This window comes from Schistocerca piceifrons, chromosome 5 (genome assembly GCF_021461385.2).
Source record: "Schistocerca piceifrons isolate TAMUIC-IGC-003096 chromosome 5, iqSchPice1.1, whole genome shotgun sequence".
Classification (NCBI taxonomy): domain Eukaryota; kingdom Metazoa; phylum Arthropoda; class Insecta; order Orthoptera; family Acrididae; genus Schistocerca; species Schistocerca piceifrons.
This window is the reverse complement of record NC_060142.1, coordinates 486,185,916-486,206,459: the sequence shown is the minus strand read 5'-3', so window position 1 is coordinate 486,206,459 and position 20,544 is coordinate 486,185,916. Positions and strand designations below refer to the sequence as shown.

Sequence of the window (20,544 nt, the reverse complement as noted above, 5' to 3'; positions counted from 1 at the left end):
CATGATTAGTACGCTCGTAACGAGAGCAGGACGAATATGTGAGCCGCAACACCTCAAACGAGAAATGCAACACCTGGAAACTGTTCTGAGGAGCAATGGGTACTCCATAAATTACATTAGAAGTGTAACAGAGCCAAACACTCGGCGAAGTAAGGAACCAGAAAAAGAAATGTCGGGTACGGCCTTTCTGCCATACATTCCCAGAGTGACGGACAGAATCGGCCGTATATTGCGCAAACATGGCGTAAAGACGATTTTCAAACCGACAAGGAAGATCAAAGAGTGTCTTAGATCGGCGAAGGAGAAAAGAGACCCACTTGCAATGTCGGGAATATACCGTACACCATGCACATGCGGAAAAGTTTATGTCGGAATGACTGGACGATCAATTAACACCAGGATCAAAGAGCATAAGCGACATTGCAGGTTGGGGCAGGTGGAGAAATGGGTCGTGGCAGAGCACGCACTGAATGAGACCGACCACGTAATAAAATTCGCCGACACGGAAGTTCTGGCTGTAGAGAAGCAGAGAAGCACTATCACACGCGCTCGTTCAGAGAAGCTGTAGAAATCCAAAAACATGCGAACAGTTTCAACAAGAAAGAGGAAAGCCTTAAGGTAAACGGATCCTGGCTTCCCGTACTGCAGCGAACGACCGTCGCAGGTAGCAAGAGGAGAACCGCACCGGAAATGACCGCGGAGAAGCCCTCGGACGTTTGCGCGCCAGGTACATATAGTCTGCGGCCGCGAGCTCGCCTCCAGTTCACCACCGGCAATGGAGGGTGAAGCTTTGACAATGCCACTCTTGCTGGCGAAACGTCAGAAAAATCATTAGATGAACGTCGGCCGAAGAACCCGAGACAGAAGCCAATAGGCAGTTTGTCAACAAGTGGCCACGAAAGCCTTAACAATTTTGTAAAAATCTAATTGTTGTAAAACTGGACGTATGGAAATCTAAAATACCTGTTCCTTATATTGGAGGATTTTAATATCATAAACATGGCTAATCTTTGTCAGGAACTGCAAAATAATTTTATTTTAAGAAGGAGTCAGGTACAGCCAACTGTTGTGGCAAATTATTTATTCTTCACCAGTTTTGAAAATACATTTCCATTTGTAGGAGGTGTTAAGGTTGAATAGGTTCTGAAGAATGATAATTTACATATATCTGAAACCAGTAAATAATAAATATTTACCATTTGCAACTGTCGGCTGTACCTCTTTTGTCAAATCAAAAATATACTGGAGGAGTTATAGAAGGCGTGCAAAAAGTTGGCTGGTCATCTCAAGAACAAAACTGGGTGCAGGAGCAGATGGACTTTTTATTGCATGAGGAGGAAACCCAATAGTGGCAATGTTTTTTGTTTTAATTTTCTTCTAGTGCTGCCAATTGTTTACTTTGTACTGATCAGGCGCTATGGTGTAAATTGTAATAGAAGTATGATGGGTTCATGATAGACATGATCATTTTCAAATGTGGTACACATTTGTAGCAGAGCATATGACTTAAATCTGCTGTAATGCTACATAAAGAGTAGAAGAAAAATTACATTCAAATCATTTTGTAAACATTTGTGGCAGTGTCTCATACTGCATAATGCCTTTAAAGATAAGTACAATTACTGTTATTAATCAGTTAATCATAATTTCAGACAGATATCACAACAACACTTCGTCAGGCACCTATAGTGTCATAGTTTCACGGTCACTGAGAGCAGCAGCTATCTGAAACAGAGGACAGTCGGCACGAAGTGATCCGAACGGTGCCGACTTTTAACGATCAGTACTTGGGAGTCTTTGGCCAGCTTACCCTGCCCTTTCTGTTCTTAGTCTGTTGAGGGTTCACAATAAACATATTTATGTTGGTTACCGCTTAATAATAAGATCGGTACATTTGCGGAACGAGGTACTACACCGCAATGTAAGTATTAGCTTTCGAGCAAAAAACTTTTGACGACCACAGCTCTACACGCTGTTGAGCCAACATATACCATACTGTCTATGTTGAAATTATCCTTTACGTGAGATGTATGCTTATAGAGCACGAGAGCATAAATTCGAGAGTTTTGTTTTGGTTTTGAGAGTAAATGTTCGTAAACAAAATATGTTTCGCTTTAACCTGTGCTTGCGTCATCCTTATGCACACGTACCTCGAGTGGAAATCTCCAAATATACATATATATATATATATATATATATATATATATATATATATATGCAAATTTCGTATTTTGCAATCTAACAGAGCCGTTTCGCATTTTACACAGTTTATCTACTGCTTCTGAATAACTTTCTGTTATCATAGCCACCAAACGAACATTCCAGAGAGATTATACAGAAGCGTCAAATTACAAGCACTTGTACATTTTTTCTGAAAGTTATGAAGTGTTTTTCATTTATGTTAAACTGTCATGCTTTCCTTTACGTACTAGAGCCAGAGTGCATTCTAAAGCTCGCTTCACATATTCACTGGAAAAGCACTATTTAAAAACGATGTCAGTAGTTACATTGTTCTAGATTGCCAATTGCATTGAGGTGACAAAAGTCATGAGATTGAGATGTGCACATATACAGGTGGCGGTGGTATCGCGTCCACTACGTAAAAAGGGCAATGCGTCGGCGGAGGTGTCGCTTGTACTGAGCTGATTCATCTGAAACGGATTCCGACGTGATTATGACCTCACAACGTCATTAACAGACTTCGAACGCGGAATGGCAGTTAGAGCTAGATGCATGGGATATTCCATTTCAAAATTGTTAGGGAATTCAATATTCCCAATTCCACTGTGTCAAGAGTGTGCCAAGAACACCAAATTTCAGGTATTATTTCTCAACACGGACAATGAAGTGGCCGACGACCTCTACTTAACGACCGAGAGCAGCTACGTATGCTTAGAGTTGTCAGTATTAACAGCCAAGCAACACAGCATGAAAGAACCGCAGAAATCAATGCGGGAAGTACGCCGAACGTTTCCGTTAGGACAGTAGGCGAATTTTGGCGTTAATGGATTATGGCAGCAGACGACCGATGGGAGTGTATTTGCTAACAGCCTGCAGCGCCTCTCCTGGGCTCGTGACCATATCGGTTGGACCCTAGACGGCTAGAAAACCGTGTCCTGGTCAGATGAGTCCGGATTTCGTTTGGGAAGAGCTGATGGTAGTGTTAGAGTGTGGCGGAAGTCCCCACGAATCAATGGATCCAAGTTTTCAACAAGCACTATGCAAATTGGTGGTGGTTCCATAATGACATGGGCTATGTTTACATGGAACGAACTGGGTCCTCTGCCGGCCGGAGTGGCCGAGCTATTCTAGGCGCTACAGTCTGGAACCGCATGACCGCTACGGTCGCAGGTTCGAATCCTGCCTCGGGCCTGGATGTGTGTAAGGTTAGTTAGGTTGAAGTAGTTCTAAGTTCTAGGGGACTGATGACCTCAGAAGTTAAGTCCCATAGTGCTCAGAGCCATTTGAACCATTTTTGAACTGGGTCCCCTAGTTCAACCGAATCGATGATTGTCAAGGAATGGTTACGTTCGGCTACATAGAGACCAATTGCATCGAAACAACGATGGAATTGTTATGGATGACAACGCGCCATATCACCGGACAGACCTCGGTTGACCTGAAGAACATTCTGGACAACTCGAGGGAATGAATTTGACACCCAGATCACCAGAAATGAATCTCATCTAATATTTATGAGACATAATCGAGAGGTCAGTGCGTCCTCAAAATCCAGCATCGGCAACCCTTTCACAATTATGGACGCCTATAGAGCCAGCATGGCTTAATATTTCTCCAGGGGGCTTTCAACGGATTGTTGGGTCCATGGCAAGTAATTGCTTTACAGATGAGTTAATGTGTTAAATTTTTGAAGTTAGGCTTGTAAGCAATAAAAAAATTTGGGGTAGAGTTCAAGTTATGTTGTAAGTCACTAAGTGTTCTCCTTGTCAAACGCTGGATGAGTATAGTATGGGTAATTTAAGCTTCGTTTCAGTCAAAAGCTGCTTCATCACGCATCTCAGTGCTTATGACGTCATATTTACTGAAATAACGGTCGTACAATGACGCAATCGTGCAGGTACATTCAGTGATATCTGTCGATACTGTACGCACAATATTTTGCGAATAGAGTCAATAGTAAAAAAAGTAATAAATCAAAGCGTCATGCCTAATGCGGCATTTTTACTGCACAGACAGCGAAAATGTAGTAAGCGATACACTTCTTTACGTTCATCATTTTGTGGCTGATGTCAGCGTTAAAAGTTTCGAAAAGATTTGAAGTTATGGGTACGGTTTGTTGGAAGTCACTAAATACTCTTATTCTCAAATTCTGTAAGAATACACTGAGATGACAAAAGGCACGAGATATCCCATAACATCGTGTTGGACCCCCGTTTTCCCCGGCACAGCGCAACAATTCAACGTGGCATGGAGTCCACAAATGGCTGGAAGTCCCCTGCAGAAATATTAAGCCATGCCGCCTCTATAGCTGTCCATATTTGCTAAAGAGCTGCTGGTGCTAGACATTGTACACGAACTGACCTCTCGATTACATCCCATATCGGGCGATCAGCGTAGCCACATCATTCCCTCGAATTGTCCAGAATGTGTTACAAATCAATCGTGAAAAACTATAGCCCGGAGACACGACGCATTGTTATCCATAAACATTCCATCGTTGTTTGTTGTTGTTGTTGTTGTTGTGGTCTTCAGTCCTGAGACTGGTCTGATGCAGCTCTCCATGCTACTGTATCCTGTGCAAACTTCTTCATCTCCCAGTAACTACTGCAACCTACATCCTTCTGAAGATTAAGTTGTGCTCTGTGCAAAATTCTACCAGGCGGCTTCCTCTTTCATTTCTTAGCCCCAATCCATATTCACCTACTACGTTTCCTTCTCTCCCTTTTCCTACACTCGAATTCCAGTCCCCCATGACTATTAAATTTTCGTCTCCCTTCACTATCTGAATAATTTCTTTTATTTCATCATACATTTCTTCAATTTCTTCGTCATCTGCAGAGCTAGTTCGCATATAAACTTGTACTACTGTAGTAGGTGTGGGCTTCGTATCTATCTTGGCCACAATAATGCGTTCACTATGCTGTTTGTAGTAGCTTACCCGCATTCCTATTTTCCTATTCGTTATTAAACCTGCTCCTGCATTACCCCTATTTGATTTTGTGTTTATTACCCTGTAGTCACCTGACCAAAAGTCTTGTTCCTCCTGCCACCGAACTTCACTAATTCCCACTATATCTAACTTTAACCTATCCATTTCCCTTTTTAAATTTTCTAACCTACCTGCCCAATTAAGGGATCTGACATTCCACGCTCCGATCCGTAGAACGCCAGTTTTCTTTCTCCTGATAACGACATCCTCTTGAGTAGTCCCCGCTCGGAGATCCGAATGGGGGACTATTTTACCTCCGAAATGATACAGTAAAGCTGCATGCCCCCGGGAAAAATTACGGCTGTAGTTTCCCCTTGCTTTCAGCCGTTCGCAGTACCAGCACAGCAAGGCCGTTTTGGTTATTGTTACAAGGCCAGATCAGTCAATCATCCAGACTGTTGCCCTTGCAAGTACTGAAAAGGCTGCTGCCCCTCTTCAGGAACCACACGTTTGTCTGGCCTCTCAACAGATACCCCTGCGTTGTGGTTGTAACTACGGTACGGCTATCTGTATCGCTGAGGCACGCAAGCCTCCCCACCAACGGCAAGGTCCATGGTTCATGGTTCATGTTTAACAACATGAATTCCACGAATGGCTAAAAATGGTCTCCAAGTAGCCGGACGTATCCATTTGCAGCCTGTGACCGCTTCATTTTGGTCAGACGACCTAGTACTTTCCATGTAAACACAGCCCACACCATTATGGAGCCATCACTAGCTTGAAGAGTGCCTCGTTGACAACTTGGGTCCATGGCTTCGTAGTGTCTGCGCCGCACTCTAAACCTACCATCAGCTCTTACCAACTGAAATCGGGACTCATCTTACCAGGCGACGGTTTTCCAGTCTTCTAGGGTCCAACAGATATATTCACGAGCTCAGAAGAGGCACTGGAGGCGATGTCGTACCGTTGGCAAAGGCTCTTGGGTCGGGTGTCTGCTTCCATACCCAGTAATGCCGAATTTCGTTGCACTTTCCTGACTGATACGTTCGTGGTACGCCCCACATTGATTTCTGCTGTTGTTTGTCGCAGTGTTGCTTGGCTTTTAGCACCGACAACTTTACGCAAAGGCTGCTGCCCTCGGTCGTTAAGTGAAGGCCGTTGGCCACTGCATTGTCCATGGTCAGAGGTAAGACCTGAAATTTGGCATTCCCGGCACACACTAGACACCATGAATCTCAGAATATCGAATTCCCTAACGATTTCCAACATGAAATGTCTGATGCGTCTACTTCCAACTACCATTCCGCATTCAAAGTCTCTTAATTCCCGTGGTGCGGTCATAATCATGTCAGAAATCTTTTCACATGAATCACCTGAGTACAAATGACAGCTCCGCCAATGAGCTGCCCTCTTGTACCTCGTGTACGCTATACTGCTGCTCTCCGTATATGTGCGTATCACTATGCCATGACTTTTATCACCTCAGTCTATAATCAGGATATTTCCGTTGCGGTGACTTTACGTTGCCTCAAGACCTACACAGCGTTTCTAACTGTTATACTTACAATATTGTGTTAAACGATTAATGGAAGATAAATAGATTATCATAGCATTTTAAATTTTTAAATTCGGTCAGTAAATACGCGAAATATTGAAAGTAGCCTTTTTTCCCCTGGAAGCCGTTAGATGGGCACTCTGCAAGTGTGAGAAGAACCATGAACCGGTACAGGCGTTTAGTAATACATATAACATGAAACAAACGAAGGCAGAACTAGAACCAGCAAGAGTAGCACAGGAGACAGCGTAAGTTATTATCTGTATGCGGAAATTTCAATTTCTTCACAAAGAAACATATTCACAGGGAGTCATATTAAAATGACCGTCTGCGAAAAATTCATTTATTATAATGTTGAATGTGTCTGGGCTACTGTTTCTTGTCTTTGACGTTTGGAATGAATTATGTGAATGAATAAGAAAAACTGAATCGGTAATGTTAAAATATCAAGGATGTCTGTGTGTGCCATTATGAATATCGTTTAATCTGAAACAGAGAAGTTATGAATCTTAGGTTCTTTTCTTTACTTAAATGAAAACAAGCATTCGTTGACACTTGAATGTGTCCACAATCTCGTATCAAACGCAACTATTTTCTTAATACAGCTGTTAGGTAAGTACCTGCTTTTAATAACCTCATTTCCCAGTGTTCTTGGACATTCACCGGAATTAACGCAGAAGTTTATTCACACATTTTATCTTTCTTACCTGTTCTCCTTACATCCTAAATTACCAGGTAATAGCTTTGCGTGTAACTTAGTAGAGTTATCTATCAAAAATAATATTTCTGTGGCTCTGTATATGCATACTGTCTCTTACCGATCACCACTTTGGATGGTAAAAGTAACATATAGGTCATACTCCTTATTCTTAATTAATGGAATATTAATTATGTATCCCAACACATAACTGTTAGGAAATACAGCGAGTTACTTTCAGTAGTATGTACCAACATTCCTCCATTAAAGAAGGAACTGCACGAAGAGCAATGTTTACGTTACTCGCTACAAGAGTGACTGACGGACTATTTAGTGTGGAGTACAGGGTTGTCAAGGCGACAAGAAGGTCTCACTTGTATACTGTATTCAGGTCAAAATGAAATGATCGTGTGGCAGTTATTGGCGGGGATATCCCCTTCGGGGTTCGGCCGCCGTATTGCAAGTCCTTTTAGATGACGCCAGTTCGGCAACTTGCGTGTCAATGATGATGAAAATGATGATGATAGACACACGACACCCAGTCCCCTGTCGGGAATCGAACCCGGGTTCACGTGCATGGTAGGTGGTAACGCTACCGCGGCGCTATTTTTTTAAATCTTATTTTTGTTCGACAATGTTCATTGCATTTGTTCTGGGCGGACATACCTTGGCGCCCTTCAAGTTCATCGTTGATTTATTCACTTAGTTTTTTATTAAAGAGTGGCAGCTAACCCTCTGACCGAAAACGCTGAGCTACCGTGCCGGCGTGCTACGAAGGTGGACTGTATTCAGGTCAAAAAACGTGGATGCGGCTCGCGAGCTGCTCTGTGGCCATCATTGCTACGTACCAAACACAACGTAATAGCCAAGACTGCCTGCCAGGTCAAAGAAGGAGATCAACTATCTCGCTAGGCTGACGACCGTACTAACAATGGTATAAAATGTTGCGCAGTCAGCAACTCCGTGCTTGAAGGAACACGGACTCGAGGAATCTTGAAATTCTAACGAGACTGTCACAAAAAAAGTTGACTTCGATAGTGTGATACAAAGTACCCACATCACTTAAGTTGAATTAATTCCAATATCTGCTACAACCGATTAGTAAACAATTTAATTAAAGGGTTGCATCAACAAGGTATTTCTTTCAGTGAAGAATTAAGACGTATAAACTAGCTTATATACAGCTGTACAGTGCTGCTCGACTCTGAATAAGCCTGTTAGAATCGTGATAAAGTTTCATCGCCAATATTTGACCGACACGGAACGCGGCAGTATCTCCTGCTTTATGTGACCTGTTTATGATTATCCGCCTGTTAAACTGAGACGTTAAACTCGGCGGCACCGAATAACAAACAGTTTTAATGGCAATGATGTGACTAGTTATGCTCCACTGGCCTGAGAGACGCTATTCTGGTTGGTGAGACATGCTGAAAGCGACGCTGCGGCGGAAGCAGAGTTTGGGGCGATGCTCACACTTTGCTCTCATGCGTTGTTATCTCCCAGCCGCAGGAGCGAGCTCGTTTATCACACGCACAAGCGGTCTCGTTTCCCCAGGCATGCGCAAGAAAAACTGCGCCGGCTCTCGCTTTAAAATTTTTTTTTAGGTTTCCTCTCTCTGTTCACAGATATGTTAACCATCAACGTCAGCGAAAGTTACGATTTTCCGTATCTACGAACGTTTTCGTATTTGCATCACTGATTTTAAAATCGACATTTTAGATAGCTAGGATGCAGTGCAAGGATGGAAAGCATTCTCTAACCTCCCCCACAGCTGACGTCTGATTAATGTTTCACAAAAGTGACTCTACAAAAAAAAAAAAAAAAATCTAGTGACAGAGTACAGAGGACAATGCAGGAAATCTTCTTTATTTCCCTGGGCAAGATCCGAGTGAAGTTGGTTTGACATCTTTCATTTTTCAGTTTGGTTTTGATGATACCCACCATTTTACCAGAAACATACAGATTACACATGAACGACATTTAGTGTTTTAAATTTATCAGGTTACAAACACGTTTATGCACAAGAGTTTCTCCAGGCTTATACAGTATTCATATAACTTACGGCAGTACAGCCGCTTGACGCCGTCGACAACCGCCAACATTTCGAAAGGTGCACACCGTGTCATTAGGAAGCCAAAACTGTAGCAAGTAAGCGCTGTGCAACGGGGTTTAAACCTCGGTTTGCAGAGCAACTTCGGAAACACACACACACACACACACACACACACACACACACACACACTGTAAACACTACTTCCATCACAAATCCAAAGCTGACCGACGTCAGAATTTATCAATAGTGAAAATCAATAACCATTGAGTAATCCAGCATTCAACTGGCTCTGAGCACTATGGAACTTAACATATGTGGTCATCAGTCCCCTAGAACTTAGAACTACTTAAACCTAACTAACTTAAGGACATCACACACAGCCATGCCCGAGGCAGGATTCGAACCTGCGATAGTAGCGGTCGCGCGGTTTCCAGACTACAGCGCCTAGAACCGCTCGGCCAAATCCAGCATTAACTCCGTCCCTTGGTTTTTTTGACAAGGGAGAGAGCAGAATTCTACGAAGAATTTAAACAAAAACCTCGAGCTCCATTTGCTACGGTTACTTGCTAATTTAATATCGACTGCTACCTTAGAGACACTGTCCCAATAGTTGGAAGTGCATGCCAGAATCTCCGTGTTGTTATACTCTACAGGATGACCGGTGCCAAGACAGTGTTCTGCAATAGCAGATTTTCTCGGCTCTATTAAAAGCGTGAGTGAGGCTTAGGCTCAGTACACCGGTCCTCCACAGTCCGGATAGTCTGAGCAGTATGTGACATGTCACAACCGCAAGTAACACGATACACACCCGCCTTATACAGACCGAGGTCGTGCTTTATTGAACCTGAAGCGAACATAATCTTAGGTGGTGGTTGAGAAACACATTTCACAACACATCACTGAAAAACACGACCAATCATGCTGGAAATGCTCCTTGTGTAAGGCAAAAAGGCTGTAGATTTTGGTGCCATCTCGGCATTATCATCTCAGCTGGTGCATGCAGCGCTAGGCACGTCTGAGCGGCCTTAAACTATAACCATTCTGACGAAAGGTGACCCTAGGATGTGCTAACTCAGCTGACAAATTCTCAGGGTCGTAGATAACGTGTGCGCTGTGAACCAAAGTACGAATTACTCCCTTGAATCTGAGCCGGATGGTGCTATCCTGCAGATACAAATCAGTGTGAGTTGGCTTCATATAAATCACATGTCCCAATGTCCCAACGTACCATCATCCACACACCTGATCAACATATCAAGGAAGGGAAGATATCTCGCGGCTCTAGGCGCGCAGTCCGGAACCGCGCGACTGCTACGGTCGCAGGTTCGAATCCTGCCTCGGGCATGGATGTGTGTGATGTCCTTAGGTTAATTACGTTTAAGTAGTTCTAAGTTCTAGGGGACTGATGACCACAGCTGTTAAGTCCCATAGTGCTCAGAGCCATTTGAACATTTTTGAAGGGAAGATAGACACGCTTTTCCATCTCTACTCTAAAACAAATATGGCTCCTAGCACTATGGGACTCTACATCTGAGGTCATCAGTCTCCTAGACTTAGCACTAACTAACCTAAGGACATCACACACATCCATGCCCGAGGCAGGATTCGAACCTGCGACCGTAGCAGCAGCGCGGTTCCGGATTGAAGCGCCTAGAACAGCTCGGCCACAGCGGCCGGCTCTAAAACAAATATGCGAGTGGATTGATTTCAGGTATTCTACGCTGATGCGCCAAAGAAACTGGTACAGGCATGCGTATTCAAACACAGAGATATGTAAACAGGCAGAATACGGCGCTGCGGTCGACAACGCCTATATAAGAGACCAAGTGTCTGGTGCAGTTGATAGATCGGTTACTGCTGCTATAAGGGCAGGCTATCAAGATTTAAGTGGGTTTGAACGTAGTGTTATAGTCGGCGCACGAGCGATGGGACACAGCGTCTCCGAGGTAGCGATGAAGTGGAAATTTTCCAGTACGACCATTTCATTAGTGTATCGTGAATATTAGAAATCCGGTAAAACATCAAATTTCCGACATCGCTGCTGCCGGAAAAAGAGCCTGCAAGAACGGGACCAACGACGACTGAAGAGAATCGTTCAACGCGATAGAAGTGCAACGCTTCCGCAGACTGCTGCAGATTTGAATACTGGGCCATCAACACGTGTCAGCGTGCGAACCATTCAACGAAACGTCATCGATATGGGCTTTCCTAGCAGAAGGCCCACTCGTGTGCCCTTCATAATTGCAAGACACAATGCTTTACGCCTCACCTGGGCCGACAAGACCGACATTGAACTGTAGATGACTGGAAACATGTTGCCTGGTCGGACGAGTCTTGTTTCAAATTATATCGAGCGGATGGACGTATACGGGTACGGAGACAGCCACATGAATCCATCTACCCTGCACGTCAGCAGGTGGCTGTTCAGGTTGGTGGAGGCTCTGTAATGGTGTGGGGCGTGTGCATATGGAGTGATATGGGACACCTGATACGTCTAGATACGACTCTGACAGGTGACAGGTACGTAAGCATCCTGTCTGATCACCTGCATCCGTTCATGTCCACTGTGCATTCCGACGGACTTGGGGAATTCTAGCAGGATAATGTGACACCCCACACGCCCAGAATTGCTACAGAGTGGCCCCAGGAACACTCTTCTGAGTTTAAACACTTCTGCTCGCCACCAATCTCGCCACACATGAAGGTTATTGAGCATATCAGGAATGCCTTGCAATGTGCTGTTCAGAAGAGATCTCTATCATCTCGTACTCTTACGGATTTACGGACAGCCCTGAAGGATTAATGTTGTCAGTTCCCTCCAGCACTACTTCAGGCATTAGTCGAGTCCAAGTCACGTCGTGTTGTGGCACTTCTACGTGCTCGCGGGAGCCCTACAGGATATTAGGCAGGTGTACCACTTTCTTTGGCTCTTCAGTGTAAAAAGTGGTGCAAATTCCCACTGTCATGAGGCTTAAAAGCAAAAGTATCTTCTACGTATCTGAAAAACATACGTTTCAAAGCCGCCGACTCCAAGGCACGTTCCTCGAAGCCATCCACAAACAAACTGGCAATAGTACGTGACAACGGGCTCCACCTGTCTGCTCACAGTCTGCTCATAGTCTGGAAGTGGAACTCAACACATGTCAAAATAGGTTCGTTAATTCAACGCAAAATCTAACCTCAATTAACCGTAACAAATTAGACAGAGGAACGCGAGTGAAGAGGAAGACCACATCAAAACTTAGTAAAATATCAGAGTCATACAAACTCAGTCCCTCTAATCGACATAAGAAATCCGCCGCATTCTTAGTGTGGAATTCACACCGAGCTACTAGAGGTTTCAATAGAGCAGCAAGGTGTTTTCCTACATGATAAGTCGGAGCACGTTGTTACTCATAATCCTTCCTCGTGGACCATCGCATGACCACTCTTCGTAGTTTACTGTGACAATGAACTTTTCCTCAGGAGACTGTCAGTCCTTCTGTCAACCCTTTTCGTGGAGTCAGCACACACATCCTGCTGATACGCAAGAGTCTGATTTCCGTTGTGCATATGATTGGTAACTATTGTCGCCATGCAAATAACAGTCAGATGCGTATTTGCTTGGGCTTGCCAGAAAAGCAGCTGTAAACAACTAGCCAATAATAGCAACCTAGGTTGAGATTTTGAAGACGACAGTTCTTTTCAAAGTTTCTATAATTAAACTCTGGAAAACTTCATCATCTTCCATGAAGCGTGCAGTGGAACATTGTGTGCTACCAAGAACAAGATATTGGTTTAACCACCCCAAGTCAGGAGTGTGGTACAAAAATGAATTTGTCTGTACACAGATGTTGAGGTGAAAGTGCCATTATCAGGAAACCTCTAAGACAAATGTGCCACCCCAACTCTTCAAGATAAATGGAGTTCTATCTGCACTGAGCCACAGATAATTTTGGAATGAAGATGGAACGTTCAAACTCGGTTCCTTCAGATTCCTGTAGGAAGCGTGTCCCCCTTTTGAGCATCAATACTCAGCCACCAGAGAAGGCTCTAATAACTATCCCATCTGAAAAATTCGCAGAAAAGCAGTCCGCAGACATCACTAAAGGGACAGAAACAGCTTGTCTCAAAATGTTTCTGAACGTGAAATGGCGACAAGGTCATTTCGAAAATGTATCACTCTTGTATTTCTAAAAAGGATCTTGAGGTGACTGTCGGAACTTTAAAGCTACTGAAATGATTATGAAACTGGATTATGCTAGTAGTAACGCTGACCACACCAGAAATCAAACAGCAAACTCGGTTGACGAATAATCTACCGAAACAGAGCTTTATAACACCATGTAAGGATGTTGCGCCGCAGCGACATAACAAAAAGAGGAATTAAAAGACGAATGGGCACAGGAAAGAGGGCAATTTTACTCGCCACTATCAGCGCGCGCGTGCATATGTGCGTGTGGGGGTGAAGGTGGGGGGGGGGGGGGGCGCACGTGCGAGCGCAAGCGTGGCAAATGATGTAGTCGTATTTTTAGTTTACGTGAATGGTATATGTAAGATATTTCCAGGATTCTGTGAGGTATCTGCACCCTATGATTCAAAGATTTCGTAATTACAAGAAGTCAAGGGATCTTATTCACAAGGTCCCACAAGACACTGAACATGCCTCAGCCGTAAGTCGTAGGAAGAATGGAGACCAGCACTGATTCATTTTTATAACGCTTTTGTTCGACCATAGGTACATTGCGTAAGCACAATATGCGAATCAGCGAAAGCTACGTACGTCAAAATCATCGACCCTATCCCATGAGAGAAGCACGGTGTTCACTAGCGTATATGGGACCAGTGCAAAATATAAGTTTAACGCAGCGGCCATTGAACTGTTACGTAACATCCAGCGGCACCTCCGTTTGGTGTGTCGGGCGTGTAAGTCCATAAATGTTCCAGAATCACGGATACACTTTTTTTAATTCTATCCCTATGGATAGAAGCTTTTTGAGATCTGGCTGGACCCGGTTGTTTTCAACTGATCTTAGTGATATGGGAATTGAGCAGATGGCAGATGGCTTCCCAATTAGGTAAATTTTGAAAGAGATTATCGGTTAGGGACTTCGGTCTTATAGCCGTGGGAACCCTTCTAAATCCTGTCTTTGGGACAATCGTTGCTCGTCGTGTTGTGGAATAGATTTTCACAAATCGCCCGTCAGTTACTAGGTCATTTAGGTACCAGGCAAAGCACGCACTTGTACTTGGAGCGAGACAAATAGTAACCTTGAACATTGGTTAGAGTAGACTGCTACCGTGGTTATAGAAAAGGTCCAAAATTATTTCATATTTGCTGAGACAGGGGAGTGACTGCATTCCTGGGTACGTTTTTAAATTTATTTTTCGTGAGACTGAAAAGGAACACCTGAACGCTAACAGGTTGATCTATGCACGAGGACTCTCCTGGCAGTTCTAATGCTTTCCGTTCGTTCCCTCTCAAGATGATCTTAGCAAATGGGTTTGCAGCGTTTGGTGCAGAGTTATATGCAAGACTGTGAGGTGAGACGTTCTCATACTAAGAAACTTTGCACCTGCTCCTACTCTCCGTGTGCCTTAATCTATACAAGGCATAATAAATAAAAAGCTAGAATATATAATATCTATGATCCCGTTGTTCACCTTCAAAACCTGGTGACAGTTGTGTTATCGTGTTGCATATCAGACCCCATAGAAATTCAGGGAAACCTCTTAGCATGTGTGACAGCAGAAAAAGAATTTACCGAAAACCTCAAAGATTAAGGTCCCATCCCATTCACCACTGCTACGTTACGATTGAGGATACTGTGAAGCGTCAGTGGGAAAAAGGGTGATTCGAAATGATGGTGAATAAGCTGTGACTGGCTAAGACTGCCCTTAGGCCGTCTTGCTTAAGCGGGATGAAGTCGTCCTAACGCTGTTACGAACTGTGCGTATTCCAGTGAAGCAAGGCTTCGTGTTATGACAGAGGACCGAGTAGTTTGTAGTGCTGTTTTTAATACAGACAAAAGGCCAGAGACAAGTTTATCTGTCGATCTGCTATCAATTTCAGCAGACGAATGTGGTACAACTTTTCAGGTTTTGTGAAATATTTACTCGTCACCCTAAACTGTTAGGGACAAAATTTTACTATGTTTCACGTGGTTTACTGATTAAGTTTTAATGTAACTGATCAAGTAGTCACATTTTCCTGAGTTTCCTATTTTACTCTGTTCTTTATTACTATATCCAGGTTTTCAGTATGTTTTAAAACATTGACAGTATTGACTGACAGTTTTAGTGAATGGATGAAGTTGCGGCTGATGATAGGACAGAGTGATTTAGATTCTACGTATCTACGATGTTTAGTTCGTACTAACATTCGCCTTCATTATCATGGCCACACAGAAGATAACTTAAAACTACGCCCGGGATAAGTGCGTACTCTTATTGCAGTCATATTACCGTTTTTTTCTATCGTGGCTATGTACTCGTCTTTCGCTTTCTTCAGCATTTCGAGAACTATGTAGGTACAAAATTTCCACTTTTTGTTTTAAGGTATTATCTGATCCAACCTTACTGTCCCGTTGATAAGTCTCCAGAGAGAGTCTGATTCCTTGGAATCTGTAACGTGTGATATTTTCCCACCATTTTAGTTGGCTGTTTCCGTACTACGCGTTGTGTCCGTAGTTTTTGTATGAGGTGCCTGTGTAAACCTCAAATCCAAACATTTAAAAAACGACTAAAACATCGACGGATTTATTTACAATACCATCTGCCAATTTTCTATTATAAACCAAAACAAAAAATGTATAGTATTTGTAATGAAGTACCAAAAGAATTTCATTTCCATGCATTCATGGAATCACGTTCGAAATTATATAACAATTGTACAAAGAAATGCCCATAATATGTAAATGTATAAGTACAGTTTCCATATTAAGAAACACGATCGTAGACGGCTTCTGTACCCTGGACACTGCTGATTCGCGTCTCTACAACGCGATTTTGTAAACGTTTCTATGACAATCCCTTTTCATAGCGGTATCGTTTTCGCCTACAGCCGTTCGTGTTTTGATATTGAAAACTATCAAAAGCGCTGCCAGATGTCAGGAATTTCCATAAGCTGACTCGACTGTAGTAGTGTCTTAGTAGTAAAGAATAAATGAATTAAAACTTCATGCCTGATGGTCCATTTTTCACGTATGTCGTATGTCTTGACCTATGTATTGTACAATGATATAATTTTGTAGGTACATTCAGCGGCGTATGTGGATACTGTAAGTGAATATGTTGCGAACAGAGTTAGTAGAAAAGAAGTAATAAATTTAAACGTCACATGCAATGCGGCAGTATTTTACGAATATCAGTTTCTATGACATATCTCCGGAACTAAGTGTGGTACCATGATATACTTCCGCAGTTGCAAATAGCAGCTTAAGTGAATACTGCCTGCGAAATTTATCACGAATCTAGCTAGTAGCACGGAGGTAATACGTTTAAACGTCATGCACGATGCGGCAGCTTTTCACGCATATCATTTTTTATGACATCATATCTCGTGACCTATAGTAGGTAGGTAGGTAGGTTCGTATTAGTGCATTACGACGAAGGCAGTAGTTTCTCTGTCTACTAATATTTCAGTCGTATAATTAAACTCTTCCGTACATATACCATGTCGTCATGTTATCATCGTTAGTTGGAAGTTAAAGCATAACCCGTTTACTACGGTGGCTTAGAAGTGTCAATTTTATTTTCTTGTTGTTTATTGCTGATTCTGTGATCGGAAACTTGAAAAATAAATTGTGTCTGAAGAAAGCTGACTTCCTTAGATAACTGAAATATACTACACAATTTCTTTCGAAAACTGAAGGTAATAGTATTACGACCTGATACTCTGTTAACACCAGAGTGTCTATTATGAGTGCTTGGGCAGTGTAGTGCTGTATTTGGGGTGGTATATATTGTTATGCGAATGAAATGATGGCAGAGGTAGGAACTTCATATAGGCCAACTATCTGCCAGCTCGAAAAGCGTCAGAGATGCCATCAAACCTGTCGGCAACAGATACGCCATCAGTAGCAGTATCACATAGCGCAAAAACGGGACATTGTAGCGAGCACTGGTGTTTACCCTAGGATCTCAACCTGGCGGCAAATTACTGGTGATGGTACCTACTGTCTGCACTACGGTGTCAGCTTCCGAAATGAAAGCAGGATGTCACCCTATTAGTTAAGACATTGATATGACGATTCGCAAATGAATCACATATCAAATATGTCATCATTATCTTTCTGCTAGCCGTGAAGTCACCCTTGGTTTTCAGAAACAGTGTTTAAATGTTTGTATTTCCAGTCCAACAGTACATCACCATAAGTTCTATTTCCACAAAGGAAGGATAACGGCCGCGCGGGATTAGCCGAGCGGTCTAGCGCGCTGCAATCATGGACTGTCCGGCTGGTCCCGCCGGTGGTTCAAATCCTCCCTCGGGCATGGCTGTGTGTGTTTGTCATTAGGATAATTTAGGTTAAGTAGTGTGTAAGCTTAGGGACTGATGACCTTAGCAGTTAAGTCCCATAGCCGGCTGAAGTGGCCGTGCGGTTCTAGGCGCTGCAGTCTAGAACCGCGAGACCGCTACGGTCGCAGGTTCGAATCCTACCTCGGGCATGGATGTGTGTGATGTCCTTAGGTTAGTTAGGTTTAACTCGTTCTAAGTTCTAGGGGACTAATGACCTCAGAAGTTGAGTCCCATAGTGCTCAGAGCCAGCCAGTTAAGTCCCATAATATTTCACACACATTTGAACATTTTTCTGAAGGACAACGATAGAAATGTTCAAATAATATTTCATTTACATGCTTACGCTGCCAACGACTGAATCGTTTTCGGTGGAGACATTATACAGATACGAGACACTCGTTCACATTTTGAAGCTCAGCGAATTTTTTGCTGTAACGTATCATGTGGTTTCTGAAAAGATTTCCTTAAATAGAGCAGGTCACAATTTCTTCTCGTATTCCACTGAAACTGAGAACGTTCTTCGTGCCCACTGACATGTTTATATCATCAATAACGGAATTTGTATAGTCAGCTAAAGAAAAATCTCATAAAATTTCTTGGAAATCTCAAAAATAACTAGCATACACGATTTGAATTCCTGCTAGAAGCGAAAAAGCATAATATAGATGACAATAAGCAGAAACCCAACTTTGGGTACGAAGATTACAATTCGTTATTTCAGTAAAAATTTCGGCGTGTACGTCACCCGTCTTGGAAACATATGTGTAGCATGCTGTGGAAATCGATGTCGTTTTGTGGCCTGCTACATCAAAACGTAGTGACCGCTCCATCTTGTTGCAGGCAAGGACGGCTGCCTCTGCAGTACACGGTGCAGTAAAACCGAGGCAGCTGCAATCATGATCCATTACCAAAACGTCCGCATTGTGCTCTGTAAAAGCCGCACTATCGATTTTGCGACTTCCTTTTTCTCATTCCGGTTAATTCCACATAGCGGAAATTATACTAGTCGTCTGACCGACGGCATCGCCGTACGAGCAGAATTCCGCCAGCAGGGCGCGGAACGCATACGCCGTACCGTTGGCGCGGCATATCACATGAGCGCACGAACGCATGCAGCAACGGGCGCGCAGTGACAAGCGAATTAACGTCCAGAACACGCCAACCCACTGACCCTGACGTAGTCGCGATAGCGGGATTCAAATATACAGCCTACGTTACAGTGAAACACGCCAGGCTCGTAGCATGAAAGATTCCGATCCGACTGGGTTTACTAGCGATCAAATAAAATCTGTAGAGTTTAGGTCCCGTTGCCCCGGCACACTCCTGGAAGAAAGGATATTGCGGAGACATGGCTTAGCCACAGCCTGGGAAATGTCTGCGCAATATCCTTTCTTGCAGGAATGCTAGTTCTGCAAGGTTCGCAGGAGAGCTTCTGTGAAGATTGGAAGGTAGGAGACGAGGTACTGGCGGAATTAAAGCTGTGGAGACGGGGCGTCAGTCGTGCTTGGGTAGCTCAGTTGGTAGAGCACTTGCCCGCGAAAGGCAAAGGTCCCGAGTTCGAGTCTCGGTCAGCACACAGACTTAATCTGCCAGGAGGTTTCAGATTTCAGTTGTTTATGACAGGCAAGCTATAATACAAATAGATTGCACATGTTACTGGCTAGAGGAACGCTCCTCTATCCGGATACCTTTCCACGAAAATTTCTCGAGTTTTCTTAATCGAACCTGTTTTCACAAATGGGCACACAATTTCCATGATTTCTTCTGTCGACTGCAGCGAGAAACGTCTGACTTCACCCAAGAAATAAACTGAAATTGTGACAGAAGACTGCTAACATTCGATTATTTCATAAAATTGTCCATTGTTGTAGCTGTTTATTCTAATTTCAGAAATCTAAATATTGTATTCTCGTCAAAATGGAGGCGGCCTACTTTTAACTACGCCACCTGTAGATGAACTGCTCGCGCTGACACTCCATACGTGAACAAAACGAGAGGGAATCGTCACGGAAAATGCATTTTTTTTTTAATGCGTGTCATTTGTGGAGTGTTGATGTCGGGATCAGAGCGGCGCCAAAGTAGAGGGATTCACATCTTTCTGGCGCTGCAAACCCAACCGCAGATAGCGGATGAGAATTTGGGGAAAAAAGAGAGCAGCTTTTTGCTGCTGAGGGATAACAGGGTTCCGGCCACAAAGGCGGTCGCAGGCGGCCGGCAGGTGGCGCCAGGGACTCACTCTGGCGGCGCTCTTTGTCGCAAACGCCGCCGCGCGCCGCAAACCACAGCGGCGGCGGCGCCACAATGGACGCGCGGTGCATGCAGCCGAGCCGGCCTGCGCACCGCCACGCCGCGCCGCGCCGCGCCAGCGAAATTGAATGAAAAAAGCTGCGCCGCACTCGATGGATGCCGCTGCACCACCCGCTGTGTGGCCGCTCTGCGTTTCTTTCCATTATGAACGCGCTTACTTAGTTACCGCGGAAATTACAGCAGAAATTCGTAATCGAACGCCACGAGATCGCTATTGTCGAGATCCCCCTACGTCCAATCACTCACACAGCGCCCAATTTCTGAGGAATAAAAGTCAGACTTTTACCCGATTTCGCTGTCGACTGGATGGAACAGGCCAGCAACA

At 43.7% G+C, this 20,544-nt stretch overlaps 1 non-coding gene across 1 annotated transcript; it reads left to right on the top strand.

Moving 5' to 3' along the window:
• Nucleotides 1-19,412: 19,412 nt before the first annotated feature.
• On the top strand, nt 19,413-19,488 carry Trnas-cga. Its single transcript has one exon. It is a non-coding gene; the product is annotated as a tRNA-Ser (tRNA).
• The last annotated feature ends 1,056 nt before the right edge of the window (nt 19,489-20,544 follow it).